The sequence below is a fragment of the Dromiciops gliroides genome, chromosome 3, assembly GCF_019393635.1.
Source record: "Dromiciops gliroides isolate mDroGli1 chromosome 3, mDroGli1.pri, whole genome shotgun sequence".
In the NCBI taxonomy this organism is placed as follows: domain Eukaryota; kingdom Metazoa; phylum Chordata; class Mammalia; order Microbiotheria; family Microbiotheriidae; genus Dromiciops; species Dromiciops gliroides.
The window spans coordinates 281,074,195-281,100,678 of record NC_057863.1 but is presented as its reverse complement, the minus strand read 5'-3'; the positions used below and the strand labels follow the sequence as shown (position 1 = coordinate 281,100,678).

General features: G+C 38.0%; 1 pseudogene; it reads left to right on the top strand.

Annotated features, from left to right (window-relative positions):
- The window catches only part of LOC122747475, a 28,540-nt pseudogene extending 19,701 nt beyond the window's left edge, over window positions 1-8,839 (top strand).
- The last annotated feature ends 17,645 nt before the right edge of the window (window positions 8,840-26,484 follow it).

The following is a 26,484-nucleotide window of genomic DNA, read 5'->3' as shown; positions in this document are numbered from 1 at the left end:
CAAGACTCTGGTGGGGCTGACTAGAAGAGGACAGACTAGAGGAGACTCCAGGACGGACTAAAGGAGCAAGGAGGGGCTGACTAGAGGGGAGCGCGGACAAGGACGGAGGAGAGTTCGGTTCAGAAAAGGAGAGAAGGGGCTGACAAGGTTACAGGCCTTAATACAAACCAGGGAAAGTGTAACGTGCCCTGAGGCCGGAGGCGGCTAAGGCCCTTATTGTATTCAGGAAGTTCGAAGAGCAGCAGCAGTGGAAAGAGACTGCAGGAAAGCAGTCAGGTTGTACATTTTATTTCCCTGTATTCTTAATTTTAAATAGTATCTCATAAATAAACTCTGCTTTGATTATTTAGTTAAAAGGCTTCTTAATATTTTGCTCATCAATTTGGGAGTGGAGCAGTGTGGTGGAACTTTATAAACGGCCCACATTAAATTAACGAAGTCAAATAGCCAAATAGTCAAAAGTCCCCAGTTTAGTCATCCATAGATTAGGCCCCCCAAATTTAATCTAGTCATTTAAAGTTATTTCTACACTCCCATTCTTGTTCTTGTAGAATGGACCCTTTTTCCTGGCTGGCATAATCCTTCCCAGTCTAATCCCAAACCATTAGGTTCTATCTCTTCCTCAGCTGGGAAGACTGTTCTTTTAGATACTAAATTACTACAAATCCCAGGGTCCCCTTCTTTTTTGTTTTTTAAGTGAGGCAATAAATTGGGGTTAAGTGACTTGCCCAGGGTCACACAGCTAGTAAGTGTTAAGTGTCTGAGGCCGGATTTGAACTCAAGTACTCCTGACTCCAGGGCCAGTGCTCTATCCACTGCACCACCTAGCTGCCCCCCAGGGTACCTTCTAAATGGCCTGTTATAGAAATAACAGCAATTAAAGGATGAAGGAAAGGAAGAAGGATCAGAAAGTTGTTTCCTAGAATTTGAGTATTTTAAAACACCTTGTTACTAAATACTCCCTAAAAACAAAATTGCAGCCAAGAAGCAGTAAAATATACTTCATGAAGAGATGCCTATATGCTATGATGCACAGATTGGTGGAAGCCAAGCAGTTACATTGAGGTGTGGGGGGGTTTGAAGATGTGCTGAGCACCTGGAAGTATGGAGCATCTTCCCCAAGGGCATCCTTAGCTTGTACAGTTATCCCTACCACATCGTGACTTTCCCCATTGTGGTTTCAATATTTCACAGGTCAACATAAGAAATTAAATGGGAATTTGGGGGGAGTTTTGTGGAAGCCATAGACGATGTGCAAAGATTAACAGATGGGGCAGCTAGGTGGCGTAGTGGATAGAGCACTAGCCCTGGATGCAGGAGGAACTGAGTTCAAATTTGGCCTCAGACTCTTAACACTTAGTAGCTGTGTGACCCTGGGCAAATCACTTAACCCCAATTGCCCCGCCAAAAAAAAAAAAAAGATTAACAGACAACACAAAGTTTAGAAACTCAGAAATTCACAAAATGTATGCATAGTATTGTATAATGTCAACATATTTTATCTTTTAATACTATAATAATTCAGACTTCTTCTCTGATATGGAGGGCCAAAACGTTTTATGTGGATTTTTCAGTTCATGGAAACACCGCACCCTTACCTCTGTGATGGATCAGAAATAACTGTAGCGTGTCCTTTCTTTAAGTTTCCATACCCAGGGTCCAATCACAGTGGTGCTCCTCGACTGGTGTCTATCTAGTTATGTCACTGAAGAAATCCTTTCTTAATCCAGGCACTGGGCCTGGAGGACACTGCTGGGCACTGCCCCCGCTTTCATCCTTGTGGATCAGACAATCAGCTAGAGATCTTTGCAGGAAAGACCAGACTCCTTTCTGTGTCTTCTGCTTCAGAGGTACAGGGCAGGCCACCATGATTGCTTCTATACTTGAAACTGAAAAATATAGGATTACTGATATTCATTGATATCTGAATCAAAGTCTTAACATTAGTCATGGTAAAATCAACACTGAATTCTTTGGTCAAGTAACGTCAATATTTTTTTTACCAGAATTATTTATTAAATACAAACTTATTTCATACCACAAACAAATCAGAACTTAGCAGAGAGAGGAATTTCTTTCACAATATCCTCAGTTTTGGGGGCAGCTAGGTGGCGCAGTAGATAGAGCACTGACCCTAGAGTCAGGAAGACCTGAGTTCAAATCCGGCCTCAGACACTTGACAGCTACTAGCTGTGTGACCCTGGGCAAGTCACTTAACCCCGATTGCCTCACCATAAAAAAAAATTTTTAAATGAATGTGACAATATCCTCAGTTTTGACCTGTAGGAGCAAATGGCCATTCAATAATCAGTGAAACTCATTCTTCTCGAAGACATAGTGTGTATGGGTATAGCTAATACAACAATGATATGGAGACATATTTAACGTATCTAGAAAACCATCAGGTATGTATAACATTTGAATTAAGTACATAGCAAAAAAAGTGCATGTGTTTTGTTTTTTTTGTGTTTTTTTGTGAGGCAATTGGGGTTAAGTGACTTGCCTAGGGTCACACAGCTAGTAAGTGTTAAGTGTCTAAGGCCAAATTTGAACTCAGGACCTCCTGACTCCAGGGCTGGTGCTCTATCCACTGTGCCACCTACCTGCCCCAGTCCATGTGTTTTGTATGGGGGATAAAGGAGTCATGGAAATTCCATACTGGAAAAAGGAATGATTGGCGATCACTGTTCTTCTTCCTAGCCTGGGAGGACTTCATGGAAAAGGTGGATTTTGTCAAGTTATTAAATGCCTACTATGTGGACTTCCCCAGGTATTAGGGCTATAAAGAATTTTTTTTTAAATGACAGAGTTCCTGTTTTCAAGGAGAATTTGTAACCTAAAACAGGGGAAAGATCTTCTCAAACACATGGTAGCATGTGACTCAGAGCAAGGGAGATATTCAGGCAAAGTGCTTTAAGAAAATTTGAGGAGGAGAAGATTGGTTTCGGCAGGGGGAGTAAGAGAGGGTTTCAGAGAAGAGATAAAACCTGAGCTAGGTCTTGAAGATAGAAGTAGGGACTCAAAGGCCATTTGCATAATAGCCTTATTAATGGAGATTTATTACCCAATGGTCCTTACCTGCATGACAGAGTTGTGGAGAGATTGAAAGGAGCTCATAGTCTGGCTTCCAGAATCTGGAAATATTTCAGATTCTCTTCTGGGAGGACCCTGAAGGGAAAGGACTCAGAAGAATCCAATATGTAGATAAACCCATATCTCTATCATGCCCCAATCTCCCAATGTGCTTCACAAGAGATTTTAGGGAATTTCCCCTTTGGTGAGATCTAGCGTGCACTCGTTCTCGCTCTCTCGCTCTCTCGCTCTCTCGCTCTCTCGCTCTCTCACTCTCTCTCTATATATAGCTGAGATATCTTGTTTCAAATGGGAGAGATTCTTTCTTTATATTGTCTGGATAGTCTCATCTGTATACCTTCTCTGATTTCTATTTGTTATTGGCTTGGATAAATGGGTTTATTTGCTGTTTGCTAAATGTGCCCTTTGTGGAACTGGTGTTTGGTGGGAAGGGCAGTCAAGACCTGGATATATAGCCTGGGGGTATTCTTTCCCTGTTAAGGGATAGCAGTCAAGAGCTCAGTTTGAACCTAAACATTATTTCCCCTAGACTAACAACATTTAGTGTGTGGGGCTGGGTGGGTAGATGGATAAAAAATTAGCCCAGTACCATCTTTCGCTGAGTAGAGCAGAGTGGCCAGCTTTTGGTGCCAATATCCTGCTTCACATCCTGACAGGAATCAGGCTCCCTTGGAGAAAGGTAGGCTGAGGATACTCTGGAGATATCTATTCAAACCTACCTTTGAGCCAGATTTAGACAGACCCCTGTAGACACACATAACCTACATGGGCAATGCACACACAGAGACCCTACAAAGGATAAGAAGAATTTCATTAGGTGGAAAAGAAGAGGAAGAATGTTCTTAATATAACTGCCATGAATGTAATGGCAGTGAAAGAATAAAGGATAAATTAGGAACATATGGTCCAGTTTGGGTGGAACTTAAAATGCATCAAGAGAAGTTGAATGAAATCAGGTTGGAAAGTTGTGTTAGATGTAGATTGTTGAGGTTGAATACTAGGTTCAGGGATCTATGTTTAGTCCTGTAGTCAATCAGCAAGCATTTATTGGACTTTGGCCTAAGTCAAGTGATAGGATATAGATGAGCCAAGATCCTCCATAAGCATTTCTGTAAAACTTGAAAAACACACCAGAAAGAAATTTGATCAAGAAAAACAAAGAAAAATGGCTATAAATTCTTCCACTGAGTTCTGGACTATACAATAAGATTGCCAGTGTCTGGTAAAGATTGATTGGAAACTTGCCAGAGTAAGCTGAAGGCATAGCATGCAAGCAGCCTGGAGCTACAGTGGGAGACAGAGCCGTACCAGATGAGGCAAAAAAAAATGTGCAGGAACAAAGGAACCTAGTGACAGAGTAAACCCAAAGACTCTACTGATTGGAGCCAATAAACCCACATATTAATAGAAGCAATGTATTTCTATCCATAGTTCAATCCATCATACACTCCATTATATAGAGTCAACAAGAAAACTTTTTTTCTTTTACTTTCTAATTCATTCTGCTATTTCTCTACATCGTTGACAGAATCATAGCATTTCATCTTTTTGTATGATAAGATCGTCTCTACTAATTCTGGACATCACTACTTTCCAAATTTGGAGATCTCAATGTACTTTGGAATGTTATCTTTGGAGTCTATCTCAAGAGGACATAGTGTATTTTTACTTTTCAGAGGGTGTTTAAAAATTATGAGTTAGGGTGCACAAAGGACTTTCTTCAGTGTTTAAGGCTGACCTTTTATCCTGGTTAGTCAAGAAATTCAAGGTTCCATTCATACAGCAAAACAGTTCCTGCTGGTGGATGATGATAATCTAATAGCTTACATTTTTATGACTCTTTAAGGTTTACAATGGGCATCTGGGTGGCACACTGGATAGAATGACAGCCCTAGAGTCAGAAGATTCATCTTGCTGAATTCCAATCTGGTCTCAGATGTGTACTAGCTGTGTGATCCTGGGCAGGTCACTTAACTCTGTTTGCTTCAGTTTCCTTATTTATAAAATGAGCAAGAGAAGGAAATGGCAACCCACTCCACTATCTTAGCCAAGAAAACCCCTAATGGGGTCACAAAAAATGACTTTTCATGACTGAAAAGACTGAACACGAATTAAGGTTTATAGCATACTTTCCTTTCAAGAATTTAATAATGTAGGGGGCAGCTAGGTAGCACAGGGGATAAAGCACTGGCCCTGGATTCAGGAGGACCTGAGTTCAAATCTGGCCTCAGACACTTGATACTTACTGGCTGTGTGACCCTGGGCAAGTCACTTAACCCTCATTGCCCTGCAAAAATAAAGAATTTAATAATGTAGACAATATGTTACTATGCCGCTTTTTAAGGTGAAGAAATTGAGGTTCAAGTTAAATAGCTTGCTCATGGTCACACAGGTGGTATCAGGACTGGGATTTGATCAAAAGTCTTCTGACACCAGGGCAGCTAGGTGGTGCAGTGGATAGAGCACCAGGCCTAGAGTCAGGAATACTCATCTTTCTGAGTTCAAATGTGGCCTCAAACACTTACTGGCTGTGTGACCCTGGGCAAGTCACTTAACCCTCATTGCCCCGCAAAAGAAAAAGAAAAACAAATAAAAGAAATACAGTTATCAAATATTGATAACTTCAAGTTAAGGAACCCCTTAAGTCTATCCACAGAACCCTTATGGATGATGTGAACACCAAGCTAAGAACCTCTAACTTAGAAGCTTATTGAGGTTAATGTAATATCACAATTGAACATAAGCATATCTTTTAATAGATGCTTTTAGGATGTCAAATAATCCACATAAGCAAGGAATCTGTTTTGTAGGGCAGCTAGGTGTTGCAGTGAATATTGTGCCAGACCAAGACTCATCTTTCTGAGTTCAAATCTGACCTCGAACACTTACTGGCTGTGTGAACCTGCCCTGTTTGCCTCAGTTCCCTTATTTGTAAAATAAATGGAGAAGGAAATGGCAAACCACTCCAGGATCTTTGACAAGAAAACCCCAGATGGGACCATGAAGAGTCAGACATGACTGAAAATGACTTGCTAGTAAGTAGCCCTTCTATGGGAGGTACCATGTTAAAAACAGATAAATAGAAAGTGATATGGTGATATTTTGGAGGAGTAAGATGGAGGGAATTCCTAGTCTTCTATTACTAGAAAAAATCTTCACAGAGGAAGCTTGCTATGTAGATCTCCTATACAGATCTCACCCCCTCTGCTCATTATAAAGCCTTCTAATTAAGGTGACGTGTGTTTCAAAGTGAAGTCCACACGTGCCTGCTTTCCTCCCAAAGTAATTTCTTTCATTTTAAATAAAACTAGGTAACTTCAAAAATGTCTCAGGAGAATTAACTTGCATAGAATACTTAAGCAATTCATAAATATTAAAGTGTTACATAAATGCTTAACAGTAACAACAGTGGGTAATAAATACAACTAAAATACTGATATAAAATGGAAATACTAAATCTTTATCAGGTTGTTCTAAGCAGAATAGATTGTACTATTACAATACTTGTAAGGTTTGAAATAATTCTCAAAAGTAATGGAATTTAACAAGTTTTTCTAACCTAAAATCTTTCTAAAATCACCATGGGGAAAAAAATCTGAAACTCTAATAGATGCTAAGGTAGTTTAGATTCAAACCTGCCTTCTGTTGTCTGTATACGATTCAAAACTTAGATATTCTGGAAATTCTTAATTTCTGAAGTTGAATATCCAGTTCAGGTCAAAAGCTAATACATTTATCCCTTCAACATTGCAGGAGTTAGGGGCACAGGGCCCCCCCAATCTAGAAAATCCATGTAAAATTTTTTTGTCTCTCTCTGAGTACTAGAGAAGTTTGAATTATTATGGTATTAAAAGATAAAATATATTGATGCTATACAATACATATATTTTATACATTTCTGAGTTTCTAAACTTTTTCTGTGTTGTTTGCTGGCTTCGTGTCATCTGCGGCTTCTGCAAAACTCCCCCCAAATTCCCATTTAATTTCTTATGTCAACCTGCGATATATCGAAAACACAATGCAGAAAGTCATGATGTGGAAGGGATAACTATATTTTTAATAATGTCCTTTTATGTCATTGTTCTAAGTTGGCATTTCTAAGCATATTAAAATGTTATTTATGGGCAGCTAGGTGGCACAGTGGATAGATCACTGGCCTTGGATTCAGGAGGATCTGAGTTCAAATCCAGCCTCAGACACTTGACACTTACTAGCTAAGTGACCCTGGGCAAGTCACTTAACCCTCATTGTCCTGCAAAAAAAGTTATTTATTATCTTCAATTCAAACCAGCATTTTGTTAAATACCCATCATGTTCAAGGCACTGTGCATATGTACTGAAGAAACAAATACAAGGCATATGTACTAGAGAAAAAAAATTAGTCAACAAACATTTACCAGGGACCTACTTTGCTGTGACAAGCACTGTGCTAAGTGCTGGGGTTACAAAGACAAAAGGAAAACATTTTGACCTTCAATGAACTTAGATTCTAACAGGGGAAATATATGCATATATAATTATACATAATTATATACTAAATGTCTTTAAGATGCATATATTCCAACTGTGTTTGTGAGAAAGTAGCTAGATGCTAGGATTAGAATGAACATATTCTATTAGTTTCTATGTAAATGAGTTTTATTTGTTTGTACATTAAAAAAAAGAAAATTTGCTGAAAATTTTTAGAAAATTGTTGAAAAATGAGGCTCCATTAAAATACACAGCTGATGGTTGTCTCTTAATTTTTGAGTTTTGTAACTTACATTGTGATGTCTCTTTGAGTTTTCATTTAAACTAAAGTTTGCACCCTGGATGTTCTTGTATAAAAATTCTTTGAAACAGAGCCACATCTAGGAATCCTAGCACATGGGGGAAATTCAGTTTCCGAACTGCTACTGTGAGGAAATGTCTCCCCCTCATTGCTGGCACCTGAGACAAAACCTTGGCTGTTCCATCTTAGAAGGCAAATCTGGTCTCTGTGGCATAACTTTTTTTGGGGGGTGAGGCAATTAGGGTTAAGTGATTTGCCCAGGGTCACACCACATAGTTAGTAAGTGTCAAGTGTCTGAGGCTGTGTTTGAACTCAGGTACTCCTGACTCCAGGGCCAGTGCTTTATCCACTGCACCACCTAACTTTAAGGAAAAACTGAATTGAATTTGTTCATTTCAAAGCATGGACTGAAATATTTAGAATAGAACTTCCTTACATAGCCACATTAAGAAGCTAGGATTAGGGAGCCATTACATATAGCAGAAGCAGCAGCAGAGACCTAGATACATAGCCAAGACCTGTGACTTCACAGAGGATCCGACTGCTGAGTTCAAGGAGGCCTTCCAGCTGTTTGGCCGCAAGGGGGATGGAAAGATCTTATATAGCCAGTGTGCGGACGTGATGTGGGCCCTGGGCCAGAACCCCACCATTGCTGAGGTGCTCAAGGTCTTAGGGAATCCCAAGAGTGATGAGATGAATGTGAAGGTGCTGGACTTTGAACACTTACTTTCTGTCAATGCTGCAGACCGTAGCAAATACAAGCACCAGGGCACATAGGAAGACTACATAGAGGGGCTTCGGGTGTCTGATAAGGAAGGCAATGGCACAGTCATTGGGGCTGAAATATGGTACATTCTCATCACTCTGGGTGAGAAGATGACAGAGGAAGAAGTGGAAGTGTTGGTGGTAGGGCATGAGGACAGCAATGGTTGCATAAACTATGAAGAGCTAGTCGAGATGGTGCTGAATGGTTGAGAACAAAAGTCCCCTTTCCACAAAGAATCCCCTAACTTTCTCATTGTGAAAATGATCCTCTCGCCCCTTAAGCCGATAACTATATTGTCAGGGTTACCAACATCCGTCCTTCCAACTCCCACATGTCCTCTTTGGCCTACCTGCTTTCAGCTTTCACCAAACAAACTTGCTAACTGCTCCTAAAAAAGAAAGAAAGAAAGAAAGAAAGAAAGAAAGAAAGAAAGAAAGAAAGAAAGAAAGAAAGAAAGAAAGAAAGAAAGAAAGAAAGGAAGGAAGGAAGGAAGGAAGGAAGGAAGGAAGGAAGGAAGGAAGGAAGGAAGGAAGGAAGGAAGAAAGAAGAAAGAAAGAAAGAAAGAAAGAAAGGAAGAAAGAAGGAAAGAAAGAAAGAAAGAAGGAAAGAAAGAAAAAATAAAAAGAAGAAGTTAGGATTAGGTTTATTTTTAAAATTTTATGGCAATCCCGAGCAAAAAACAAATTTCTTAAAATTGCCAGACAATCTGCTTTAAACATCATCTTAAAGAAAGCAAATCCAGAAATAACTAAAGAGCAAGGAAAACCAATGTTTCTGGTGCATTAGATGACAAAGGATAATGGATTCTAATTCCACATATATATGTGGATCATATGTGTTTGGCTCTGTTTGAACTACAAAGAATAAAAAGATGACTAAGATACAGCCTCTGCCCTCAATGATCTCAAGTTAAGAAGAATCGATAAGATGAGAACAAAAAAGAGCAGCACAAATATATGTATACCAATCTCATGCAATTCTGTGCATACCCTTTGACCCAGTGATACCATTACTAGGTCTGTATCCCAAAGAGATCATAGAAAAGGGAAAAGGACCCACATGCACAAAAATAATTATAGCTGCTCTCTTTGTGGTGGCAAAGAACTGGAAATTGAGGGAATGCCCATCAATTGGGGAATGGCTGAAGAAGTTGTGGTATATGAATGTAACGGAATACTATTGTGCTGTAAGAAATGATGAGCAGGCAGATTTCAGAAAAACCTGGTGAGCAGAACCAGGAGAACATTGTACACAGTAACACCAACATTGTGTGATGATCACCTGTGTCTCAGCAGAGACAAGACAATTCCAAAGAACTCATGATGGAAAATAATCTCAACATCCAGAAAAAAAGAATTGTGGATTCTGAATGCAGACTGAACCATACTGTTTTTACTTTTTTTTTTTCTGAGGTTTTTCCCTTTTGTTCTGATTCTTATTTCACAATATGACTAATGCAGAAATTTGTTTATTGTGATTATACATAGATAACCTATATCAGATTGTTTTCTGTCTTGGGGGGGGAGGGAAGGGAGGGAGCGAGAAAAATTTAGAACTAAAAATCTTATGAAAACAAATGTTGAAAACTATCTTTTTTTTTTTTTTAAGTGAGGCAGTTGGGGTTAAGTGACTTGCCCAGGGTCATACAGCTAGTAAGTGTTAAGTGTCTGAGGCCGGATTTGAACTCAGATACTCCTGACTCCAGGGCTGGTGCTCTATCCACTGTGCCACCTAGCTGCCCCTGAAAACTATCTTTACATGTAACTGGAAAATAATAAAATACTTTTATGATTAAAAAAATCTTATGCAATTTATACTCTTAAGTCCCTAAGGGGCCCTCAAGACAGAGCCAACTCATCAGTCACACATTTCAAAGAATTCTACCTGGACACACATAGTGGAAGGGAATATCTTTAAAAAAAATATATATATATATATATACACACATGCACACACATATGTATATGTATATGTATATGTTTTATGGATATATACACATGTATATGTGTGTGTTATGTGTATATATATATATATATAATCTTAGTTTTTATGTCATCTAAATTTCTTGGTCTCCTTCCCCCCCATTCTCAGAGGGGTACCTCTTATAAAAAGTAATTTTAAATGTTTTTCTTGAAAGAAAGAGAAAAGAAAAAAAGCATGAAAAAAAGAAAGCGAAAAATAGTATGTTTTGTTCTACTCAGATTCTAGGATTATTTTTCTGGAGGTGGATAGAATTTTTCATCATGAGTCCTTTTGAATAATCTTGGATCATTGTATTGCTGAGAAAAGCCTAGTCATTCATAGTTGATCATACAATATTGCTGTTACTATGTACAATGTTCTCCTGGTTCTGCTCACTTCACTTTGCATGAGTTTATGTAAATCCAGGTTTTTCTGAAATCATTCTGCCTGTCATTTTTTACAGCACAATAGTATTCTATTACATTCATATACCACAACCTCTTCAGCCATTCCCAAATTGATGGACAAAGGGGATATTATACTTAAAAATGACCTAAGAGTCTTCACTGAACATAAAGTTGGTAGTGATGTTGAATGGGATGGGAATTACTAGCAGATCCAGATCAGCATGGTTAGAACCTTTATTTGTGGGGTCATTTCTAGTATTATCTACAATGGAAATTCTGGCCTAAGGATTAAACACAAACCTGGTAAGTCAGTACTTGGGTTGAGAATAAGATATGGAAAAGCACACGTCCCACGGGCAGGTCAAACATGAAAAGAGAGAAATAAAGGTTTCCCTCATCAGTTTTTTATGCTTGGTCTATAGGAAAAAGTTATTCTATGGAAAAGCATGAGAGACCATACTGGATTTCAGGAGAGGCAATCCTGTTCCAATTAATTAATCCAATAAACCTCCAGTACTCCTAGGGAAGATATGCTTTAAAAAGATAACAAAACCTAATGGCCCCTGGCAACCTTCCAAACTTTGAGTTGTCCTTTTGCTTTTTCTTTTTTGTTTTTGTTTTTGTTTTTGTTTTTTTTGCTTTTTGTTTTTGCAGGGCAATGAGGATAAAGTGACTTGCCCAGGGTCACACAGCTAGTGTCAAGTTTCTGAGGCCATATTTGAACTCAGTCCTTCTGAATCCAGGGCCAGTGCTCTATCCATTCTGCCTCTGTCCTTTTGCTTTTAAGGCATAAGGGAAATCATGGAGTGATTCATTCAGGTACAGTTTTTATTCAGAACTGAAGGCTTCTAGAATCCAGTTTTCTTCTTAGTCATGGATGCTTCAGGAAGCTGGATCCTCTGGACAGAATTCAGTTGTAGCATTCAGTTTTTTGCTTCACATTTCGGAATAAAATTTCTTTGTGGCTTAATCATTTGTGGGTTCAATAAAAAAAACATTTGAGTGCAGGCTATGTGCAAAAGAACTGTAGTAAATGCTTTTTTTGGGACACCTTCCTACCTTCAAAGGTATAAATAAGTCAAGTTGTTAAAATAAGATGTACATGATTTGTTATGTGGATAAGGTAGGCTGTGATCAATACCACCGTGGAATACGAAGTATTATGTGAATTCAGAAAGAGGAGAAACTGCGTGAAAGGATCAGGTAAGGTTTATGAGATTATTGAATTAGATTTGAAAAGATCTCTAGAGATCAACTAGTCCAACCTCTGTGCCTCAATCATTCTTTTTACAGATAAAGAAACTGAGGCCATAAGAGGTGACATAAATTGTCCAATATCACCTGAATTGTGGTAGAGGCAGGACTTGAATCCCTGAGGCTTCAGATTTAAATGCAATATATTTTCATTTTACAGTGTGAAGAAAGTAGCATTTTACTTTACATTTTAAGATCAGTAAGATGTTCGACAGAAATATATAGGGAGAAGTATTCTGGGAAGAAGGAATAATGTACAATTCTGTTTTCTGCTGTGGAAATGGGAAAGCATGGACATAATTGGGATAGGGAGAGTTAATCAATTTTCACTAGACTGTATCGTGCAAATAGGGAGATGAAGCTGGAAAGATAGGTTGGGGTCATATTGTGGAAGGCTTTGAATATTTAGCTGAAAAGTTTGAAGCTTAATTTGATAGGAAATGGGAGCCAGTGAAAGCTTTTGAATAGGGGAGTTGATCTGAGTTGTGTCTTAATTTGGCAGTATGGTATAAAATGGATTGTAGGGTTTTCTTGGAATCTGGGGTACATTTTTAACAGAAGTCTTATAAATGTGGATTCATTTTTTTAGGTCAGGCAATTAAAAGCTAATGATAGGGGCAGCTAGGTAGTGTAGTGGATAAAGCACTGGCCCTGCATTCAGGAGGACCTGAGTTCAAATCCAGCCTCACATACTTGACACTTACTAGCTGTGTGACCCTGGGCAAGTCACTTAATCCTCAATGCCTCAAAAAAAAAAAAAAGAAATTGTAAAAAAGAAAAAAAAAGACTGCAAACAAAAAGAAAGCTCATGATAGACTTGGAAAATGGTACTACTAGAACTTCTTCAGCACTTTGATGAATGAATCCATGATTTCATTGATGTGGACACTTCCTTCACTGAATCATAGCATCAACAACTTAGAGTTGGGACGAACCTTACAGGGTATCAAATCCAGTCTCCTCACTTTACAAATGAGGAAATTGAGGCACACAGAAGTTAAATGACTTTCCTAAGATCACACAGCTTGATGCAAGATTTGAACTCAAGTCTTCTTGATAGAGCACTAGTACAAGTGTTCTATCTGTATGCCTCTTAATCTAATGGTTCTTGTTCATTTCTTATCATAAATCTTCCAAAGGTGGTCAATCCCAACGTGCTGGTGGTCTTTCTTTATATTTCTTGACCTCTCATAGACACTAATGGGGCAGGCAGACTTTCCAGGCCTATCCTTAATTCTCAATATATGAAAAAGGCTTATGTCCTTTTCTGCTTACATAATTTCTTTGATGATTTTCTTTACCTCAACTCACCTGCTCCATTTTTCGTTGGTAATATAGTTTGCTCATACCCTTGTCTACAAATCTCTCCATTACTCTTTGGATTAGCTATAATTTCTATTCTTTAGAGACCAGTAATCCATGATTCATAACCATACAGGAAAAATATTGATGTTAAAAATATGGGCCTTTGTTTCAGGGAGAAGGCTGAGATCATTAATATCACCAGACAATTTCCCAAAGGTATTCCAGTATGCTCTCCCCCTCCTATTCAACTCAGGGCCAAGTTGATTGGAATTTACAAGTACAGATAAGTTGGCATTAGTAGTATTCATACTATTTCAATTACTTTCAACTACCATATAAAAACATTTGGAAAAACTGATTTCAAGTTCCACTGAAAGACCTCAGTAACATGCATGCCAGTCATCTCCTCATAATGTCAACATCTCAAGATGGGGCTGTGGTGGTGGTGGGGGGCAGATGCTTTTGAAGACCAATGTTCCTGGAGAGGTGCTGCCTCTCTATGGCTAAACTGCTTAGGTGTTCTAAATTTCAGAAACAGGGATGGTTATGTCTACCAAGAGACTTAAAATAGAACTTGCGGGGCAGCTAGGTGGATAGAGCACAGGCCCTGGAGTCAGGAGGACCTGAGTTCAAATCTGGCCTCAGACACTTAACACTTACTAGCTGTGTGACCCTGGGCAAGTCACTTAACCCCAATTGCCTCACCAAAAAAAAATAGAACTTGCAATAGAGTATACCATTCCTGAGTGGTGACGTGTTGGGATGAGTTATTTCTAGAATTTCATTGTCTTATGTTTATATATGTGTGTGTGTGTGTTTATAGAAATTCATTGTCTTATGTTTATTTGCATAGTGCTTTTTCTTAAAAGTACTTTCACTTCCATTAACTCATTTGATCTTCTAAGTCAGTGATGTCAAATTTAAATTGAAAAGGGGTTACTAAACCATCATAAGGATCCCTTTAGGCCACGTATTAACTTAGAAACCCACATAGTAATATTATCAATATTTTATTGTATTTTTAGCTCTTTTGTTAAATATTTCACAATCACCATTTAATCTGTGTTTTTGAGTGTTCTGGGCTTCATGGAGCCCTGGGCTAGCTACCTGACATCTCTTCTCTTGGTGGAAAAGAGGATAGAATTCAGAACCTGGAATCAGGAAAAACTGAGTTCGAATAGGATTTTAGACACTTACTAGCTGTGTGACCCTGGACAAGTCACTTAATCTCTGTGCTTTTATTTTCTCAATTGTAAAATGGAAATAGTAATAGCCTCTACCTCCCAGAATTGTAAGAATCAAAGGAGAGATTATTTGGAAAGAACATGGCATAGTGTTGCATTTAGTAGGTGCTTAATAAATGTTTGTTTGTTCCTCCCCTCCTCTATCCTTTATGAAGAAGACAGGGTAACTATAATTATCTATTTTACAGAGAAGGAAATTGAAGATTAGAGTGAGTTGCCTAATATTAAATAGCAAATGGTAGAGAGGGGACCTAGAACCTAGATCTTTTGCCATCTAATTCACCATTCTATTTCAACACATTGAGACTTCCTAAGGAGGATGGCATCTTCAACCTTTGAAAGAAAACAAGTAATTGTCTTGAATGGTTTACACATTCACTTTGCTACAGGCAAGAGATCTGACCAATGACCCCCTAAATATCACTGCAAGTGCTATGATACTTTGAAGAGCCCATTATGTGCATTTTATCCTGTATGAAATACATGGATTAACCTTTTAAATTAAGAACTAGTAGGTGTCTTCTTGATAGATGTTAAGTTTGTAATCAAAAGAAAATAAACAAGAAGGAACCAGTAGCTCAGAAAGTGGTTTGACAGAAGAGATTTTTAGCCCCTGTTTGAAGATCGTTACAGTAATACAGATGGTTTCTGCTTTCCTCTGTTTCTTTTTTTTTTTTAATTTTAATTTAGTGAGGCAATTGGGGTTAAGTGACTTGCCCAGGGTCACACAGCTAGTAAGTGTTAAGTCTCTGAGGTCAGATTTGAACTCAGGTACTCCTGACTCCAGGGCCGGTGCTCTATCCACTGTGCCACCTAGCTGCCCCTCTTTTTTCTTCTTATGCTGTTAGAAAGATTCTTTATCCACAACTTAATGTAGCTCATGAATATCTAAGAAGCTTCCACTTAAAATTAGCTTCATCAGAATTTTTTAAAAATAGAGCTCTGGAGGGAAAAAGAGCTAGCTCTAATTCAGAGGACAAGCTGACTTGAAACTAGGAGGGGAGTGAATTGACTGAACTTAAATTGATGATAGAATCATCTCTATCTAAAACGGCTTACCAGTGGAAATGAGTCATTCGGACACAAATAGCCTCTGTGACAATGCCATCAAGGGAAAAGAAACAAAAAGTAGCCAAGTCTAATGTCATTCTGATTGGTTGTATTGTCCACTCTCCAACCACGAGAGAATTTTCACCCTATCGGGGTTTGAGGGAGGTTTTATCTTCACGGTTCAAATAATGAAGCTCCCATCATGAAATAATCACCACAGGATGGCAAGCCTCTGCCTGACAATTACCCTTCCTGTCTAGGTCAAGTCTTTGTAACTAAAAGAGAAATGAAATCTAAATATGCAATTAAAAGGCATTAATCCTAAATTATGATAAATGGTCCACAAGTATACACAAGGGGCTTGTTTTTGTGGTATCTGGTGTCTGTGCATCAAGTCCAGTTCCTTGAATAAAAGCCATCTCACTGAGGCATGGACAGTAAGACCTGTCCTTCCAGGTAGCTTCACGTGGCACATAAGACAGACTGAATATGTTGGACTTTTCAGTTTGACATCAGAGAGAGGCTGTCTCTGACCAGGAGAAGTTGGAAGGGCTTAGAAAGCACCCTTTGAGGTGCCGAAAGGCATAAGGGTGTCATCTACTTGGATGAGACATACCATCTTTATCATTCTCTAATACACCAAAGTGGTGTTATATCAAAAGTTTGTTGTTATCTATCATCCATCTGTCCATCTGTCTGTCTGTCTTTCTATCCATTTTATTTATCCATGAAGTGTTATTAGACACAACGGAAAGAAAAATGGAAAGACTGAATTAAGAACAGACTTATGGGGGCGGCTAGGTGGCGCAGTGGATAGAGCACCGGCCCTGGATTCAGGAGTTCCTGAGTTAAAATCTGGCCTCAGACACTTAACACTTACTAGCTGTGTGACCCTGGGCAAGTCACTTAACCCCATTGCCCCGTTAAAAGAAAAAAAAAAAAAAGAACAGACTTATGTACCTTGGGAAGTTGGTTCAGTGAGTCCTCAGGTCATTTCATAGTATGAAATCCCAAACCAACCTTGTGGTTCACGGAGCAACCTTATTGACCAATCTTTCATGTAATAGGCTACATGACGTGTACTTAATTGACCTAACACTTGAAGCATGTTTGTCATAATTAACCCTCTGAAGTCATTAGTACAAGTATTATTTCTCTACTTCTCAGTTGAGGGATTTGAGGCTCCTGGAGGTCAAATGACTTTCCCAGTCACACAGCCAGTGTCAGAGATAAAATTTAATTCTAGGACTCTGTTAGTCTTAACTCTAGCACAGTTTTTACCTTATCATACTCCTACCCTCTTCTTACCATTAATACCATATGTTGCTACATCTACTTCTGAAAACATTTCATTTAAAAATTAAAATTAAAAACAAAGTGCTGTAAAGCACTGTTCATAATGAGTTTAAGACAGTACAAATAAAATGAATAAAGCCAAAACAACCTGATGTCCTAGAACCAGGGATATGTTTAACAACCAGTTTCTCCAGAAAAAACAACTATATATTCATACATACCTTTAAAAAGTCCAGGCAATTAAAAAAATCAATAAACCAAACCTTGACTTGTAGCATTTGCTGATTTCTGAGGCATAAATGCTCACACTAAAAATTTAACAATTGGTTCTCCATTGAAGCTAGCTCCAGCACATTCCTTTATAGAATCCAGAATGTTTACCTTAGGAAGGCAATATTGCCAGGAGAAGAGGTGTACAGCCATGCTGGAAAGAGCACTAGACAGAGCATCAGGATACACAAATTTAAATCCTTGGCTCTCATACTCAGAGATGGCTTCAGTTTCCTGATCTATAAAACAAGAATGTTCTTGCAGTGTCAACCTCACAGAGCTGTGCTGAGGTAAGCGTTTGAAAACCTTAAAGTGCTTTAGAAATATGAATTATCATTAGCAGACCTGCCCCCTCATCCTCAGCTCTCCCCAAATTATTTTTTATTGTATGACTTCTAAAGCACTTTGGGCCATAAAGCTAGACCACAATTCTGTCAAGAATCCTGTCTAAAACAAGAGCATACTATCAATGAGGCACTGAGGGGTTTCTACTACGAGCAAAGCAAACATGTTATAATTCCAGGACTCCGTGTCTTCTCTTTGTGTTTATAGGTTCGTTCTTTATTTTTTCACCTTTTGGTTATGATCCAAGAGGTGAGGTTTTTTATTATCATCACTACCACTACTGTCGCCCCGTCACCACCAACAACCACAAAGTACTTTACAAGTATTATCTCATTTGATTTGGGAGGTAGGGTTGCTGTTATTATCCTCCTTTTAGAGATGAGGAATCTGAACCTAAGAAAAATTTAGTGACTTGCCCAGGGTCACAGCAAGTATCTGAGGTAGGATTTGAATGTAAGGTCTTTCTGATTCCAGGCCCAGCACTATCTACTAAATGAGTTGTTACTGTATGAAATATAACACATGTCCATAACAATTCACGTTAATATAGTTACATCTATATGTAAAATACACATATTGCACTCTCACTTATACACATATACCTATACATGCATACATACATGCACACATAGAAATACAGATGCAATATACATTAGATACACATAGATATATGATATACATATTATATACACATAGACATTACATATACACATGTATACATTATGCACATATACATTTTGTATACTATATACACATACATATGCATGCATGCATGCATGCATACTGTGGAAATTTATTGTGATTTGGGGATCCTGCCTTTGGGCTGAGATTAAAAAGCCTTAGGCCCTCAGGGTTTTTCTCTGTGTAAGATGGGCTGGTGCCCCTCTTCTCCCCTTCAGTGGCCTGAGCTGAGAAGCCCAGTGGGCCTGGGAGCCTTAGGGGGAAAACCCCAGCTCCCTCTGCACTGAGGGGATATACCCTGGAGATCCTGGGCTAGCCCCAGGTGTGGCCCGTGTGCACTTTGGAGAGGCGCACGAAAAAACTGGAGGGACGCAGGGGTTTGCTTCGCCCAGCTCCCAGCGCTTGCAGCACAGGGCTCGGCCGGCCTTGGGGGGGGGGCCAACCCGAGTTTCACCTGAGAGAGGAGGTTAATAAAAAGAGACACTGGGGGTTTGCAAGAGGACAGAGTAAGGGGATTTCAGGGGGTTGTCTTGTTGGTACAGAGACACAGGGGTCGTCACTATGGTAGTGAGAGAGAAGTTAAAGAGTGAAGCAGGGGGCTTTTTGCAATGAGGTTGGAGGAGAGCTAGCGAGAAGTCAAAGATGCTGGGGGGGGTGTCGTCGGTTGGTGCAGAGACGCTAAGGAGATGCAGGGACAAGAGAGACACTCCAAATGCAGTCAGGTCGTATAACTTTTCATTTCTTTACCCTTATCTTTTACATTTATTTTTATAAATAAACCCTGCTTTGATTATTTAATTAAAAGAGACATTTGCTTATCAATTTGGGAGAACCAATGTGGAAAATTTTAAATGACCCTAACAGACTGGCTTAGGCAATTAATAGCAGTCAGACAGCCAGCCAGTCAAAAGTCCACAGATTAGGCCCCAAGCTAGTTAAATTATTTTTACATTTGAATGGTGACCCAGATGGGACTTTCGGCCCAATTATAATTTTTCTAAAGTTATAATTTTTCAGCTATAGATATAATTTTTCATATAGCCCACAGTTATAAAATTTACAGATTAAAATAAGTTAATTTTTTAATAATACATACATACATAGATACATACATACATGGAGTGACCAAGAAAGTCTGTGAGAGATTGAAAGTTAGTAGTGATAGGCTTACATGTATGGAAAGACTGGTTGATACTGAAAATTTATCAGTAAAGTTGATCTAAGCAATTTGATTTCATATAACAATATGCAAATTTTGGTACAGTTGATCTGAATCAAGGTTCTAAGCATTTGTGAGTTGAAGAGCCAGTTTGGGAATTTGGCAACTGGAGGAAGACATGTCCTATTAATCACACACCCACCTTCACACCCACTATGCTCTACAAGAGGTGAGTGGCTTTGATTGGAGCAGGGAAAAAGAAGGTGAACTCATGGCTTGGCAAGAAAATTTTCTGGAGTCCAGTCTGTAATGTCTAAGTTTCAAGTGTTAGCAAAGCTGTCCATTTTTAGGTCAATCAATCAACAAGCATTTTATTTAGTGCCTACTAGGTAAGAGGTGATGCGGTTGATCATGGTGGGGATATGGTGGGGAGAGGGAAGAATACAAAGATAAAAATGAAACAATCATTGAGCCCAAAGAGCTTACTTCCTATCAAGTGATAAAGCATATACATATGTAATAATATATGAAATAAATGCCTTCCTTCCTTCCCATTCATTATCTTCTATGATCCTCATAAAAATCCTCTGAGGTAGAGGTAATCATAACACTAATAGATAATCCTAATAGCACATATTTCTATACTTTTTCTCACTATCCCTATATTACAGGTGAGGAAACTGGGACATTAAATGACCTATCCAAGGTCCAATCCATTATGAAAAATGTTTTTTAAACACTAGGTACAAGGCACTGAAAATACAAAGACAAAACAAAACACAGTCCCTGATTTAAAGGAGCTGATATTCTTTTGGAAGGTCACAATGTTGGGAAGTGAAAGAATTGGGACTAAGAAAGTAACATTTATAATAACCAGCATTTATATAGTGCTTTAAGATTTGCAAAAGCACTTTACATATAATGATTTTGATCCTCAAGGTAATCCTGTGAGGTAAGCACTATTCTCTCCCCATTCTAAGGATAAGGAAAGTAAAGGTGACAGTGGTTTAAGTGCCCCAAGGCTACACAGCTAGTGAGTGAATTGTCTAAGGAAGAATTTCAACTCAGGTCTTTGTAGCTCTGGGTCCAACACTCTAGCTACTGAACCATGTAGCTATCAAGGTCTTCTGACTCTTTCCATTATGCCCATGAAGTACTTTCTGCCTTATCATTTATACCATTGTTTATTCCTGACATTTACTTACTTTTTTTTTTAATGGGGCAATGAGGGTTAAGTGACTTGCCCAGGGTCACACAGCTAGTGTCAAGTGTCTGAGGCTGGATTTGAACTCAGGTCCTCCTGACTCCAAGGCCAGTGCTCTATTGTGCCACCTAGCTGCCCCCAACATTTACTTGTCAGAACAAGAAGGTTTGAATCATTTTTTCAAGGAAGGTTTATGTCACTCACAGGGTTTCCTAAGGAAATACAGAATCCTTTGTTGAAAGTAGATTTGCCAGATGGTTTGTGTTCATGTCACTACCATGTTTTCCCAAGACGAGCCCACAGAATAATAAGAGGAAATCATATTCTTATTTAACGTCTGTTTGGATTTGTCATTTTCATTGTTAATGAATATTGGGACATGTTGGAGCCCTATGGTAGATAAAGGAGTTTCTCTCCTTTCCATAATAAATTTTCTAAGCACTTAAGCTGAGAGTAAAGATTCTTACCCAACCCCCTTTATGGGACAGCCTGTGAAGCCTATGGACCCCCTTTCAGATTAAAGATTTTAAATACATTATGTAAGATACATAGGAATATAAAAGAAACAAAGGAAAACCATTATATTGAAATTTAGTTATCAGCATATTTTTAAAAATTCACAGACCTTGCTTTAGAGAAAAGAGAGGGTGTGGAGAAGAAGGCAAGTGGGGCAGAGGGAGGGAGAAAGGGAGGGATCAGTGAAAAGAGAGGTATGTGGAAACAGAGAAGTAGAGAGACAGGGAGACAAAGAAAGAGACAGAGACAGAGACAGAAAAAGACAAAGAGAGAGAAAGACAGAGAGACAGAAAAACAGAGACCAAGAGAGACAGAGTGAAAGCACACACATGCTTCCTTAGTATCTTTCTCATGCTATTTACCATATCCCTCCTCATTCATCTAATTTACTTCTATCCCATTCCTTGCCCTCCTAATCCTTAATCTATCCATTCCTCTAAGAATCCTCCCTTCTCCTCTCCCCCCACTCTCCACCTTAATCTACCTATCTTTCTAAGAATTTCTCCCTTATTCCCCCTCCTAATTCTTAATTCACAAACCCTTCTATCCCCCACCCTTTTATTTCTTTCTAACTCTAGATACCCTTCTTTATACCCTTCTGGATGGATATGTTATTCTCTCTTTAACCTATTTTGGATGAGAGTAATGTTCCAGCACCACCAGCCCTCCACCCCTACCTGATTCTTCATCAATTCTTCCTTTCACGCCTCATTTGTATGAGATAATTACTTCTTTTTATCTCTCCCTATGCAGTTTTATTTTTTAGACTCGCCCCATCATACACAGCTCAGTCCAAACTTTTCTTTCAAACTACCCAGATAATGACGGCCGTCGTCAAAGTACTGATAACATTTTCTGCACATAAGAAGTAAACAATTTGACTTTACTAAGTCCCTTGTAATTGGTCTTTAATATTTACCTTCCATTTCTCCTAGATCTTATATGCCAAATTTTCCATTAAATTCTGTGCACAAATACCTGAAAGTCTTTCAATTCACTAAATATTCATTTTTTTTCCTTTCAGGATTATATTTAACTTTGCTTGTTGTAACCCCAGCTCTTTTGCTCCATAGTGTTGCAAGACCTATTATCCTTAAACATAGAAACTGCTTGGTCTTGTGTAATCCTGATTTCAGCTCTGCAATATTTAAATTGTATTTTTTTTCCTCATTGCCCTCAATATTTTCTCCTTAGCCTGTGAGCTTTGAAACATGGCCGTGATATTTCTGTAAGTATTCCTCCTGGGGTCTCTTTCATGTGCTGATCAATGGATTTTTTTCTATTTTTGCTTTACCTTCTTGTTCTAGAACTTTCAAATAAAAGCTATAAGAGAAACACAACAAGGAAAACATGAAAGAGAAATCATAAGAGACTAAATAAGGTTACACTGTTTACATTCCTATATGCAAAGGTGATACAGGTAACTTTATTATGCCAGTTAGAAGGATTCAATACAGATATTGGGTACAGGACTGGGACAATTATGTTGTGAGGTGATCTGGAGAAAAATGGATAGGCAAGAAAAAATGGATAGGCAGTGGGATAAGAAAGAAAGGAGAGGAAAAATGGGAGAAATTATCTCATGTAAAAGAGGCTCACAAAGAAGAACTTTTACAATGAAGGGGAAAATGGAGGGGGTGTAATGCTTGAACCTCATTCATCTGAATTGGTTCATAGAGCTAAGTATTTATATATACACATACACACATATAAATATACACATATACACATACATATATGCATACATACATACACACATACTCAATTAAGTATAGAAATCTGTTTTACCCAACAGGGAAGTAATAGGGGAAGGAGATAAGAGAAAGCGGCGTATGTGATAAAAGAGGAGAGTGAATAAAGGAAGACAATGGTCAGAAGCAAAATAGACTTTTGAAGAGGGACAGGATTAAAAAAAAAGAGAAAGATAAACAAGAAAATGGGAAGGAGGGATATTCACAATTAGTAATCATGACTGTGAATGTGAATGGGATAAATTCACCCATAAAATCGAAGTGGATAGCAGAATGGATTAGAAACCAGAATCCAACAACATATTGTTTACAGGAAACACAACTCAAACAGGAAGAGAGACACATACACAGTTAAAATAAGGAATAGCAACAGAATCTATTATGTTTCAGCTGAATTTTAAAAAGGAAAAAGTAGCACTCATGATTTCATACAAAGCAAAAGCAAAAATAGAACTAATTAAGAGAGATAATCAGGGAAACATTATGTTAAAAGGTACCATAGATAATGAAATAATAGCAATACTAGACATGTATATCCAAATTCTTAAAGGAAAAGTTTAATGAACTAAAGGAGGAAATAGATAGTAAAATTTTAATAGTAAGGGACCTCCACTTTCCTCTCTCGGAATTAGATAAATCTAACCAAAAAATAAAGAAGGAAGTTAAAGGGATGAATAAAATTTTAGAAAAGTTAGATATTATAGAACTCTGGAGAAAATTGAATGGGAATAGAAAGTAGTATGCCTTTTTCTCAGTTGTACATGGCACCTTCACAAAAATCTACCATATATTAGGGCATAAAAACCTCACAAATAAATAAAGAAAAGCAGAAATATTAAATATACCTCTTTCAGACCATAATGCAATAAAATTAATTTCACTAAAGTGCCATGGAAGTGTAGAGAACGAGCCAAATTTACCAAAAATAAGAACCATTCCTCAATTGATAAATGGTCAAAGGATATGAACACACAGTTTTCAGAAGAAATAAAAAGCATTAATAGTCACATGAAAAAATGCTCTAAATCATTAAGAGAAAGGTAAATCAGAACAACTCTGAGGCATCACCTTACACCCATCAGATTGGGTGATATGACAGAAAAAAAAAGAAAAATGTTGGAAGGGATGTGGAAAAATATAGTATACTAATGCATTGTTGGTGGAGTTGTGAACTGGTCCTACCATTCAGGAGAACATTTTGGCACGATGTACAAAGGGCTAACAAACTGATCAATGCAATGATGCAAGACAATTCCAAAAGATCCATCATGAAAAATGCTAGTCACCTCCAGGGAGAGAGAACTGATGAACCCTGAATGCTTTGAAGCATACTTTTGTTCAATTTTTCAATTTTTCTTGCTTTTTTAGTGTCTGTGTTTTTTCAATATTCATAATATAGAAATATGTTTCACATGACTTCACAGGTACAATTTATGTTATGTTGTTTGCTTTCTCAATGGATGAGGGAGTGGGAGGGAAGAAGAGAATTTGGAATTCAAAATTTCAAAAAATAATGAATGTTAAACAATTTTAAAAATGCAATTAGAAAATATTTCATGAAATAAAATATACCTTAAAATATAAATTGAATTAGTTTTTCACATTTCTCCATTGATGTTTTAAAAAATTAGAAATTATAAGGCAAAAGGCATGACATGATTAATAATGAGTTTTGAATAGGCGTTTTGCACTTTTACTACATTTCACACAAAGTATTTTAATGGAATAGGGGCATCCAAATAAACATTTTTCAAACACATACTCTTGTTCTTATATATTTGAATCAGTTCCTGATGTATCTTGGATAAAAGGCCTTTATCAGATTTTCCCCTAAGTAAACTTTCTCTATTCTAATTTTAACTGAATTTATTTTGTGTAAAAGCTTTTCAATTTTATATAATGAAAATTGTCCATTTTCTCTCCTGTAATAGTCCCTTACCTTCATCTCGTCAAGAACTTTTTTTCCCTCTGCATAACTGAAAAAAAAAGATCTCTACATTTTTTGGTGTGCTGCTCCAGAGCCTGCAGCGAACCAAGTTCACCTAATTTGGGGCCTCTGGTAGATTCCTTTTACTGTGTGTGCTTCAATGAACTTTGCTTCACTCTATAAGCCAACCAAAGAGTGTATTAGTTCAAATGAATTATTTGGATAAAGTTAGGAGAAGGAGGCAATTTGATGCAGTGAAAATAGCACTGATCACCTGAATCCAGGTTCTGGCCCTGCCACTTACTATGTGAATGCGGGTAAGTCACTTAAACTTCCCTGGATCTCAGTTTCCTCAAATGTAAAATGAGAGAGTTGGACTAGAGTGCATCTAAGGGTCCTTTTCAACACCTATTGAACCCCATCAAAATCCATCAACGCTCATATTTACCACCACAGCCTTATGCCATTTTAGCCCTAATCCTAGGTAGCTGTATATCTTCTTGATTCTACTTCCACAGCATCTCTTGAATATGTTCCCTTCTCTTCACTCACAAAGCCTCTACTTTGGGTCCTTACCATTTATTGCTTGAATTATTGGAGTAGGTTCTTTTAAAAATTTATTAATCTTTTTTGTTTTTTGTTTTTTTTTGTGGGGCAATGGGAGTTAAGTGACTTGCCCAGGGTCACACAGCTAGTAAGTGTTAAGTGTCTGAGGCCGGATTTGAACTCAGGTACTCCTGACTCCAGTGCCGGTGCTTTATCCACTGTGCCACCTAGCCGCCCCCCAATTTATTAATCTTTTAAAAAAATTCTTCATATATTTATCTCCCTCCCTCTCCAAGAGAGTCATCCCTTATAACATTTTTTAAGGAGGAAGAAGAGGAAAAAAAATCAATACACTGAAAAATAAATCTGACAGTATATGCAATGTTCTATTCTAGTCTTTCTCACACCTCTGCAAATGAGTTGAGGAGCAGGATGTGTTTGGGAAGTGTCGTCTTCTCATAGTATCATATATTTTCTTTGGGTCCAAGTTTATTCTTTTATAATCTTTCAACATTAAAAAAATTCATTTTGGGGTTGTTCTTTCCATTTATTTTGTTCATCGTGTTTTCTTGGCTCTACATCATAGTCATATTTCTGTGCTTCTCTGTATTCATATTTGTTATTTCTATCATTTCCATTTTTATTCGTGTCTGACTCTTTGTAACTCCATTTGGGGTTTTCTTGGCAGAGATACTGGAGCAGTTTAGTATTTTCTTTTCTAGCTCATTTTACAGATGAGGAAACTGAGGCAAACAGGGTTAAGTGACTTGTCCAGGGTCACATATCTACTAAGTGTCTGGGGCCAGATTTGAACTCAGGAAGATAAATCTTCCTGACTCAAAGCTCAGTACTCTACCCACTATGCCATGGCACAGTAATATTCCATTACATTTATGTACCCAAATTGGTTTAGCCATGCCTCAAATGGTAGGCATCT